We start from the raw sequence: 10,833 nt of genomic DNA on the forward strand, positions 1-10,833 counted from the left end.
TGTTGAAAATATTTTTTATTTTGAAGAAATTTTATGACAAGTGTTTGGGCACAGAAGGTTTTATTATTGCTAACTGCTCAATCACTTAGTTTTAATAAGTACTTTTAGTGATTGAAACTGGTTGTCTGAGACAGCTCCTGTTCTTTATTATGATGACTACCAGATGTAAAGGTTCGTTTAAAGCAATGAATAACCTTTTGTTTAACTTTGAAGGCTCTCATGTTACAAAAGAATGTAATCGTAAAAAAATGTCCTAGTTGTGTGTCTAGGAAATACCTTACTAGGGTGGCTAAACACGTTGCAAAATCCTGTGTGAAGACACTTCTGAGTGGGCAGTAACCTGTAACCTGCATGCAGATCATACATGCAGCTTTCTACATGTAACACAGGCATGGCTTCATGCAAGTTTCATGCTAAGTTCTACACAGAAGTGCCTTCAAACAGATCGGTGTGGGAAGTGGCCCACATTTCTGTCAATTGAATGGAGGGCGCTGGGAAGGAATCTGTTGAACTTGTCCATGAGCCTACATCAGATTGGATTGATGAGCTCTGTTAAATATGGCATTCGGAAATGTTCAAATGCTTGCTGTCTTCTATTCTGGTTGGTTTATGAACAGGAAACAAAATTCACCTAAACACAAAATTAAAATACAAAGTTACATTCTAGTGTAATAGGTAAGCGTGTCTGTAAATGAAAAGTAGGTGGGTTCTCCAGTGATAAGCTAGCTCAAAGCATTTTAATGATTCCTTTCTTCTGTTGCTGAACTGAAATTCTGTCTGAATGTATTTGTAAACCTGAACACTTGCTGGAAATAAATGTGAAGCAGTTATAGCTTGGCTTGTTTGTTTGCTCTTTCCAGAGAATAATTGTGTTTCACTCATTTTCTTTAACAGGCCACTGACAACCCAAGTTCACGATCTCAGTTAGAGGGGAAATGCCGCCACACCAAAACAAGGTAGTGACTTCTACACCCTTGGGTGGGAGGGACTCCCCAGACATGTGAACTAACTAGCTAACCAAAAACAAAACACAAATAACTTATGGGATGTTTAAAGAGAGAGAAGAAACCTCTATAACTCATCAGCTACATGGAGAGGAAACTTTGGGGTTCCTGCTGAACACCAAATCCCGCTCTTTGCTCTCCCTTCGTTTAGGGAGGCAGCGGTTGGGGGGGACAAAGAGGACACATTGCTGCACAGTCACAGCTGAACAAAAATCCTGGATTTTGCCATTGTTTTCTATGGACAGTTCTCACTGCCACCACAGGGGGGGGGTCTAAAGGAACTGGAAGACTATAGCCTTGTTTGCATGTACAAAAAACGGTGTGAGAGCTTAACTGCAAAGGGAGGGGTTGGTACATTATGACAATGCATGGTCCTTTGAATTGATGTTCTTTTGAATGCATGCATAGGGCTTGTGCGTTGAGCAATTAAATATGTGGTTGGGGAAGTTGAAACATGGGGTGCTGATGGTTTGGGGTGGAGGACAGGAAAATGGAAGCGAAGAGAGAGATAAGGCATGCTTAAGCCCCGTAACTGCTCAAGATCTGTGAGGTGCACATTATGAAGTTCAATGCTCCTGCCCATGCTAAAGAAACAAATAGTGCTAATTTTTTTTAAAAGTAGGTCTTTGTTGGCTACCTAAGATTTTTGCAATGAATACCATAGGCAGGCCTCTGTGAGAACGGAGGTGGGTGCTGTGACAAGAGGTGGTTAATTAGTTCTTAGCTGTGTTCTCCTTACTAAACAGTATGTACATGGGTTGCTTCTGCTGCTATTCTGAAGAACTTGCTTCCAATGTCACCTCATCGGACTTCATCTCTCTAAAAAGCCAATAAGCAAATCATTATTATGCAGCACATTGTGTATGTACAGAAGGTAGACACACAGAATATTACTGTGAGGGACAGGGGATATCGCGAAGTCCCTCCCCTCCTGAGTTCAAGCCCGTCCCCGAGCAAAGGGGAAAGCAGGGAGAGTTCCGATTCCAGTGGGGAAGCAGGAAGTCGTGTCCGAGGCTCAGGCAAGGTAGAGGAGCCAGGGTCCCAGGTGGGACAGGAAGGGGCAAGCAAGGGGGGAAGACCCATCCCCCCAACTCCAGAATTACGCAGGAAGAGGAGGGGCAAGAGGATGGGTCTGCCAAAGCTTTTGTGTTGGAGAAAGACGCGCCAAAAGCCATTAGGAGGTTCTGAAACCGACTGACCACATCACTCCGTGTAAATAGCAATGACTTGAGCACTGTAAATACGCAGCACCAATAAAAGAATAAAATGCAGAGCTGCGTGGCGTCGTTACTCTGAAGTAGTCCACTCCGGCCACCGTGACAGCAACCTCCTAATCATTTTTGGGCTACTTTGGAGTTGCCGGGATGAGCGTGTCAGAGGCGGAGAAGTGGCGGCAGATCGCGGAGCAAGCCCAGCTAGAACTGCAGCAGCTGTCGCTGCAGGCGCAGGGAGAATTGAAGGCAGCTAAAGAGGAGACTAAGAAGGTCCAGGACGACCGGCTACAACTTGCGGAACAGGTGAGAGAGCTTCAGGAAAAAGAGCAGCAATTAAGGGCGGTGGCGGTAGACCTCCAAAACAAGCTGGATGCAGAGAAAAACAAGGCGGGAGGGGCACCCCAAGTCCAAGTGCTGCCAGGAAGGAGAGCTGGGACCCTAGTTAGCAAGTTCAATGGAGACCCGAAGGAATTTCAAGGCTTTGAGACTGAGATTGTGTATGCTCTTGAGCTGCACCACGATGAGTTCCCTGATGATGAGCACAGAGTAGCGTTTATTGTGGAGCACCTTACCGGGGCAGCCAGGGAGTGGCTAAGACCGTTAATTGCAACAAGGAATCCTTGCATGAAGAATGTCAAACTATTTCTAGAAGGTTTGAAAACGATGTATTCGTCCGATAGTCATATGGACCAGACTAAGGAGGAACTTCATAATTTACGCCAAGGAAATATGACAGTTCGCGCGTATTGGGCGAAATTCACCATGCTGGTGCACAGATTGGGGTGGGAACTGGGGTCCCCCCCAATGCAAGCGGCGTTCTACTTGGGGTTGCATGAGGAGGTGAAGGATGAGCTCTCGAGAGGTCCAAAGCCCAGTGATATGGATCAGCTGAGCAAAGCGGCTCTGGCGGTGGGGGTGAGACAGGAATCCCGGTGGAGCGACAAACAAGCAACGCGCGCAAAGCGGGCTTGGTTCCCACGGTCGCAGGAGAAACCACTCCCCCAACAACCCTTTCAAGCCACGCCTGGGGCCAGCCAGGACCAGGAACCCATGCAGATTGATAGCGCGCGCGCGCGGGCTTTTCAAACCCCAGCGGCGCCAAGACGCAAGGAGGGAAAGGGCGGGAATTGCTTTCTCTGCAACTCCCCCCAGCATCTCGTCAGAGACTGCCCACATCGCAGGGAGTGGCAAGGAAGGGCGGGAACGGTGGTGCCCTCCCCCACTGACGCAGCACCACAGCAGGGAAACGGGAAAGCCTGGCTGCAGGAGACAAGGGGCAGCAGCCAGGCACAGTCAGCAGACAACAGCCCCAGCCCACCCACCCGCACAGAGAGGAGCAGAGCCAGCCCACCCCTCCCAGAGCAGGAGTGGTTCTAGAAGTCACGCTAACGCTCCCTAATGGCTATCCCCTGACAGTCCTTGCCTTAATTGACAGTGGTGCCTCAGCGAACTTCTTCTCGAGAAACTTTGCAGAAGAGCACCAGATCCAGCTTCTGCAGCTGGATTTTCCCCTTCACGTGGCAACCATTGACGGCAGAGAGCTGCTGGGGGGGGCCATCACTCATCAAACCCCCCCCATGAGAATGACGGTGGGAAGGCACTCAGAGACACTGGCATTCAACGTCACCACCATCTCAGACCCCCCCATCGTCTTGGGCATGAGCTGGCTGGCGCGCCACGACCCCTCCATCAGTTGGCACCAGAGATGCATCACTTTTGGATCGGACTTTTGCCTGGAACATTGCATGCAGCACCAACCAGGGGAGGGGCCTCCGATAGCCACGGTGGCCACCATGCACGTCAAAGGGGGCGAGGCGATACCCAAGCCGTACTGGGACCTGCAGGAGGTCTTCAGCGAAGCGGAGTCCGACCACCTACCCCCACACAGGCCTTTTGACTGCCAGATCAACCTGGTGCCAGGGGCAACTATACCCCCAGCCAAGCTGTACGCCATGTCAGACCAGGAACTGGAGGATCTGCGCGCTTTCATCGACAAGAACCTCAAGCGGGGGTTCATCAGAGAAAGCAAGGCAGCAGGGGGCAGCCCGGTCTTCTGGGTGGACAAGAAAGACACGCAACAGCGCCGCCTGGTGGTGGATTTTAGACGGCTGAATTCGGTGACAGAGCCAGTGGCTTTCCCCATGCCCAGAGTGGATGATCTCCTGACAGCAGCACGCAGGGGCAAGATTTTCACCAAGCTAGACCTGAGGGGGGCGTACAACTTGATCAGGATCCGGGAAGGCGATGAGTGGAAGACCACGATGTTCACGCCTCTCGGCTCTTTTGAATATCTGGTGATGCCCTTCGGTTTGCAAGGGGGCTCAGCATGCTTCCAGGCCTTCATGCACCACGTCCTGGGGTCCCTCCTCTTCAAGAACTGCCTGGTCTTTCTGGATGACATCCTTATCTATTCCAATGACCCAGTGCAGCATGTGAAAGATGTCAGGGAAGTGTTGCAGCGCCTGAAGGAGAACCACCTGTATGTGAAGCTGGAGAAGTGCAAGTTTCACACCAAGGAGGTGGACTTCCTGGGCTACAAGCTGTCAGACAAGGGGCTGGCGATGGACAAGGACAAGGTGCAGGCCATCCTGGACTGGCACAGCCCCAGGACGCGCAAAGATGCCCAACGCCTACTAGGCTTCGCCAACTTCTACAGGAAGTTCATCAAGAACTTCTCTCGCGTTACGGCTCCCATCACTGACTGCCTGAGAGGTAAGCAGAAGTTCAGGTGGACACCAGAGGCGCAAGCAGCGTTCGAAAGCCTCAAGAGGGTGTTCGCCTCGGACCAGAACCTGTTCCACGTGGTCCAGGACGCGCCCCTACGCATTGAGACAGATGCTTCTGAGAAAGCTGTGGGCGCCATTTTGTTGCAACTGGACACCAACAGGGAGTGGAGACCCTGTGCCTTCTTCTCCAGGAAGTTGACACAGCCCGAGCGCAACTACACCGTGTTTGACAAAGAACTTCTTGCGATCCACGCTGCGTTCAAACATTGGAGACACTTCCTGGTGGGCGCCAAGCACCCCATCCAGGTGTGCACAGACCACAAGAACCTGGAGTTCTGGAGAACTGCCAGGGTGCTCAACCAGCGGCAGATACGGTGGGCAGAGTTCTTCTCGAACTTCAACTTCTCCATACACTACATCCCGGGAGAGCAGAACGTCAGGGCGGATGCCCTCTCCCGCAAGCCAGAGTACATGGAGGAGGAGGAGCCACCAGCCCCAAGGCACATTTTCCCCCCGTCGGCATGGTCCTGCGGAGCAGCAGTGGTGAGCGAGGCAGAACTCACAGCACTGACGGCAGCGGATGACTTTGCCAACCGCATCTTCAGAGAACTGAGAGGGGGGAGGGAGCAGGCAAAAGACTTTGCAGAACGCAGAGGGCTGCTTTTCTACAAGGGGGCACTGTACCTGCCCACCACCCAGCTCAGACGTACGGTCCTCAAACAGATGCACGACAACCCAACGGCGGGGCATTTTGGAAGGGACAAGACCACTCACCTAGTCATGAGACACTTCTGGTGGCCAGGGGTGAGGGAAGATGTTCGAGACTATGTACGGGGCTGTGACACCTGCCAGCGGGCAAAGGTGGTCAGAGCAGCGCCACCAGGGTTGCTGGAGCCCTTAGCCACGCCACACAGGCCGTGGGAAGTGCTGTCCATGGACTTCATCACAGATCTGCCTTCTTCCCGGGGTAAGACCGCAGTGTTGGTGGTGGTGGACCTCATGTCCAAAATGTGCCACTTTATACCGTGTGCCAGGGCAGTCTCTGCAGAAGAGACAGCCAAACTGTTTGTTGATCACGTTTTCAGACTGCATGGATTACCTTTAAGGGTTATTTCGGATCGTGGCCGCCAATTTGTTTCCAGGTTCTGGCGGCGGCTCATGAACCTCCTGCAGGTGGAGGTCAGCTTGTCGACGGCTAGACACCCGCAGACCAACGGACAAGCGGAGAGGGTCAACGCCATTCTGCAGCAGTACCTGAGATGCTACGTCAGCCAGAGGCAAACGGACTGGGTGGATCGCCTGCCACTAGCAGAATTTGCCTACAACAATGCAGTGCACGTCTCCACAGGGGTGTCGCCCTTTAAGGCCAATTACGGGCGCGACCTCAGATCTTTCCCAGAGAGGGAGGGGGAGGAGGAGGAGGAGGGCCCACAGGCTGAGGATTGGGCAGAGGAACTGGAGACGGTGCACCAGCAGCTCAGAGAACACTTGGAGAGGGCCAAGGAAGCGTACAAAAAGGGGGCAGATCGCCACAGGCGACTAGGGGAGGTCATCAGGGTGGGGGACAAGGTGTGGTTGTCCTCGGAGGGCCTTCCCACCAGAGGGAGGTGCAAAAAGCTGGCACCCAAAAGGCTGGGCCCCTTCACGGTCACGCAACAGGTCAACCCGGTGGCATACAGGCTGGCACTGCCAGAGGACATGAGGGTGCATCCAGTGTTTCATAGATCGCTGCTGTCGCCGTACAGGGAAAGCAGCAGGCTCCGAGACAGCGAACAAACCCCCGAGGGAGGGGGGGAGAGGGAAGGCAGGGAGCAACTCAATGAGGCCACGGCCATCCTGGATTCAAGGTGGGGGGTGGGGGGACTGGAGTACCTCATGGCATGGGAGGATGCTCCACCGTCCCAGAATGAATGGGTCCCAGCCACTCAGATACAGGAGGAATTCTTGGTGGAAGAATTTCACGCCCTCTTTCCCCACAGACCCAAGCCCTGGCACATGGAAAGGGAGGGGGAGGAGGAGGAGGCACGGGAGAGCAGCTCACCATGGCGCTGGGAAGCGGAGTTTGAGGAACCAGAGGATGAGGTATGGGTGTCACCGAGATCCACCCAGTCAGAGGAAGGAGCAGATTGGCAGAACGTTTTTACCCCCACCAGCTCTGACGCCACGGACTTTTTGGGATTCCCGTCCGCCCAGGCGGAAGGGGGGGGCTCGCAGGACTGGGGGGAGGTATTCACACCAACGGGCTCGGAGAGCACTGAGTTCTTAGGCTTCCAGTCGTCACCAACACATGGGGGGGGGCCTGGGGAGGGGTGAAGGAGAGCTTGGGAGGGGGGTGGATGTGAGGGACAGGGGATATCGCGAAGTCCCTCCCCTCCTGAGTTCAAGCCCGTCCCCGAGCAAAGGGGAAAGCAGGGAGAGTTCCGATTCCAGTGGGGAAGCAGGAAGTCGTGTCCGAGGCTCAGGCAAGGTAGAGGAGCCAGGGTCCCAGGTGGGACAGGAAGGGGCAAGCAAGGGGGGAAGACCCATCCCCCCAACTCCAGAATTACGCAGGAAGAGGAGGGGCAAGAGGATGGGTCTGCCAAAGCTTTTGTGTTGGAGAAAGACGCGCCAAAAGCCATTAGGAGGTTCTGAAACCGACTGACCACATCACTCCGTGTAAATAGCAATGACTTGAGCACTGTAAATACGCAGCACCAATAAAAGAATAAAATGCAGAGCTGCGTGGCGTCGTTACTCTGAAGTAGTCCACTCCGGCCACCGTGACAATTACTTTGAATGATACATTTTTATCTTCAGTCCTCTAAAGCCTGCCTACCAGATCACCGATCCATTCCTGCAACTTCTTTATATAGTGCTCCCCCTTAAGAGAACTGTCAATTTGATAATTTAAAGTTGCTTTCAAAGTTTTTGTGTTACAGTAGTTCAGTCTTGGAGACATAAATGACTTTTCCATGTTTTCTCATATAAAATAGTGAGATCTGTACGTTTTTCATCTCAGACATTATATTTAATGTAGTTAAATATATACCTGGGTCTAGGTCTAGCTTCATTTCATGTGTTTGTCCAATTAACCCCAACACTATTCTCCAATATTTGGCTGCCTTTTACATACCAACCACATATGAAACAAGCCTCCTTTTTGTTGCTTATAGCATCCAATGCTTTCCTTCCCCTTATAGATTTCCCAAGTTTGCCATTGACTTGGATACATCTGTGTACTCATTTCATAATTCTCTTTATGCTGTATGGCTATAGAAAACCCAGATTCTTTTGTATACCAGTGCCAAACAAAATGGGGGTCAGGCTCCAATCAGCTGACTGGAGTGACTGCATAATTTCAAAGGGCCTTTTTGAAGCTGTTGCCTGATGTCATGATGATGTCAGCTGATCAACAGGTAGGCAGTCCCACCCCTTAACAAAAGGGGCCTGCAGAGCACGGACTAGTCCTACATCTGGCTGGAAAAGTTTATCCACTCAAATATATTCCATTTGATTAATTCTCCTTATTAGATTTTTCCCTAGCTAGGTATAAATAAAGCATTTAATTTCAGAACTGGCAGCCAACCTCAAACCTAAGCCCTTTTTCATTGATGTAGCCCAGTGAGGGAAGGTTTCAGGCTGATGGGAAATATAAAGGGAATTCTCTGAGTTTCAACTCCTGTTTCATGTTGGTGGCTGGGGATATACTGACACACTTTTTTGTGGGCCTTTTGATTCTAAATTCTGTAGTCTTATTCTAAAAGTGAAGTTCTTTATGTGCTTGCTCAGTCATGCTATGGTGCTGGGCTGCAAACCAGTGTTAGGCTGATTCCTCACCTTTGCACTCTGCTATAATGGCTGCAGGTCCCCATGACCCTGATTGCCAAATCTGTCTCCATCTAAATGGTTTTTTTTTAATATCCCAAATGTGCAGAATAGCAATATATAAACAAGTACCAGTTCTCTATGCAGAATAGTACAATTAATGAGTCAGCTCTTGCAGCTGAGATGTACAGTGACCATGGGCCCACTGGCGGAGGAAGAGGAGTGCAGTGGGAATGCACTGCCCCCGGCAGCGTGATCCCAGTGGGGTGCCATCGCGGCTGCCCCCCTGCCTGTGCTGGGTGCCACACACCCAGGACACACACCACGGCCCTGGGATGCATGCCAGCCCCACCCCCGCCTGCTCTCCACCCCACAGTGCCAGCGCATGAAGCTCTGCCAGTGCATGGGGCACCCAAGCTAAATTTAGTACAGAAAGCATGCACACACACACATTTGGCTCTTTTTGGACATGCACGTGCCTCAGTATTAGTTTTTACATAACACGCTAAAAAAGGTGCCTTCATGCTACTGTGCTGCACACCAATTTTAATGCAGGATAGAAAAGCGGCAAAGATAAATGGAATGCCTATTCTTGTCTGCAGCTGTAGAGTTTACCTTTGAATTACATAATTTCAGGGTAAAGTTCCTTTAAACATATGTGAGTAAACTATAACAAGTTGTTGCACAGACAGAAAAATAATAGCAGTGGAACAGCATATGTAACACAGCATAGCACTCAGTGATGCAAACAGGGCCAGATTTAGGTTTGATGAGGCCCTGAGCTACTGAGGGTAATGGGGCCCCTTATATGTCCAGCTGCCCTTCGTCAACAACAAATTGTCACCGCTTTTTGTGTTGAATATATGCTATATGGTAATTTATGGACCTAATAGGTATCTAAAGCCATTTGCCACTGTTGCTGTATGTAGGTTTTATTTTATTTGTTTTTTATCTTATAATTTGGAAATCTACATCAAGGTTTTTTCCTTAATTTTTTTTTGGGGGGGGGGCAAGAGAGTGGGGCCCTAAGCTATATATAGCTTGTTTAGCTTATACGTAAATCCAACACTGGCCAAAGCATATGATAGCATGTCTCTGATTTGCTAAAAAGTTGAATTTGATATATGTACATATATGGGATAAATGCCTACTGTCCACTTTCATGATAGGAGCACCAGAAGCTGCTTTGCACAGCCACACCAGTAGTCCATCAGTGTTTTCTACACTAGCTGGCAGGCAGCTGTTTTCCAGGGTTTCAAATAGGCAGTCATTCTTGGACCTACCTGGTTCGTGTTTTGGCTAACCCCTACTTACTCGCCACACCTGTGGGGAAGCTGTCAAAGTGCTGGTAGGGGCGAGGGGGGTTTGTGGCGGCGATAAGTTTCCTTTCCACTCTCTTCCTGGAGCCATTCAAGGGCATTGGATGGAAGAGAGTGGAAAGCAACGGCTGAGAGGTCTCGGGCCCCCCTTAGGCGTGTGAAGTCCTGCAGAGTCCCGCTGGAGTCCTGCAGAGGGCGCACCGAGCCCACGTCGATCCGGCGCGCGAGGGGGGCGCCCGGGCTTCTCGCCCTGCACGAAACAGCGGCCGCAACGCGCGCCTCGCCCAGCCCAGTCCGTTTATTTCTGAGAAAATTCTAAGAATAAAGGCTGGGACAGGCAAAAAGTCCGCAGCAGGCTTATAACAACGACGGAGCCTTAGCCTGCTTGTAGTGTTTTGGCACCGCCAAAGGCTAACAGATTGCTAATGGCCTCATAAATGCGTGACTCTTTAAAGGGCCGCCCGCAAGACTATTGAAAATGGCCAGTGAGCTGACGCGACCTGTGACTTTATCACCCGCGATTGCTTTTGTTCTAAAGAGTTTGCTTACAGGCAGACGGGAGCATTGCTTGACTGGTTATAACACGTTTGTACAAGACTTTAACACACACACACACACACCCGTCACTTCTGCACCTTAAGGGCATTCTTTGAGTATATCTGCGTGCCGAACCCATATTTTGCTGAAACCTCTAATGGCTTCCCCCCCCCAAAGAATTCTGGGAAATGTAGTTTGCTGAGAGTGCCCTGCTCTTGTTTCTAATTTC

The sequence above is a fragment of the Zootoca vivipara genome, chromosome 2 (assembly GCF_963506605.1).
Source record: "Zootoca vivipara chromosome 2, rZooViv1.1, whole genome shotgun sequence".
In the NCBI taxonomy this organism is placed as follows: Eukaryota; Metazoa; Chordata; class Lepidosauria; order Squamata; family Lacertidae; genus Zootoca; species Zootoca vivipara.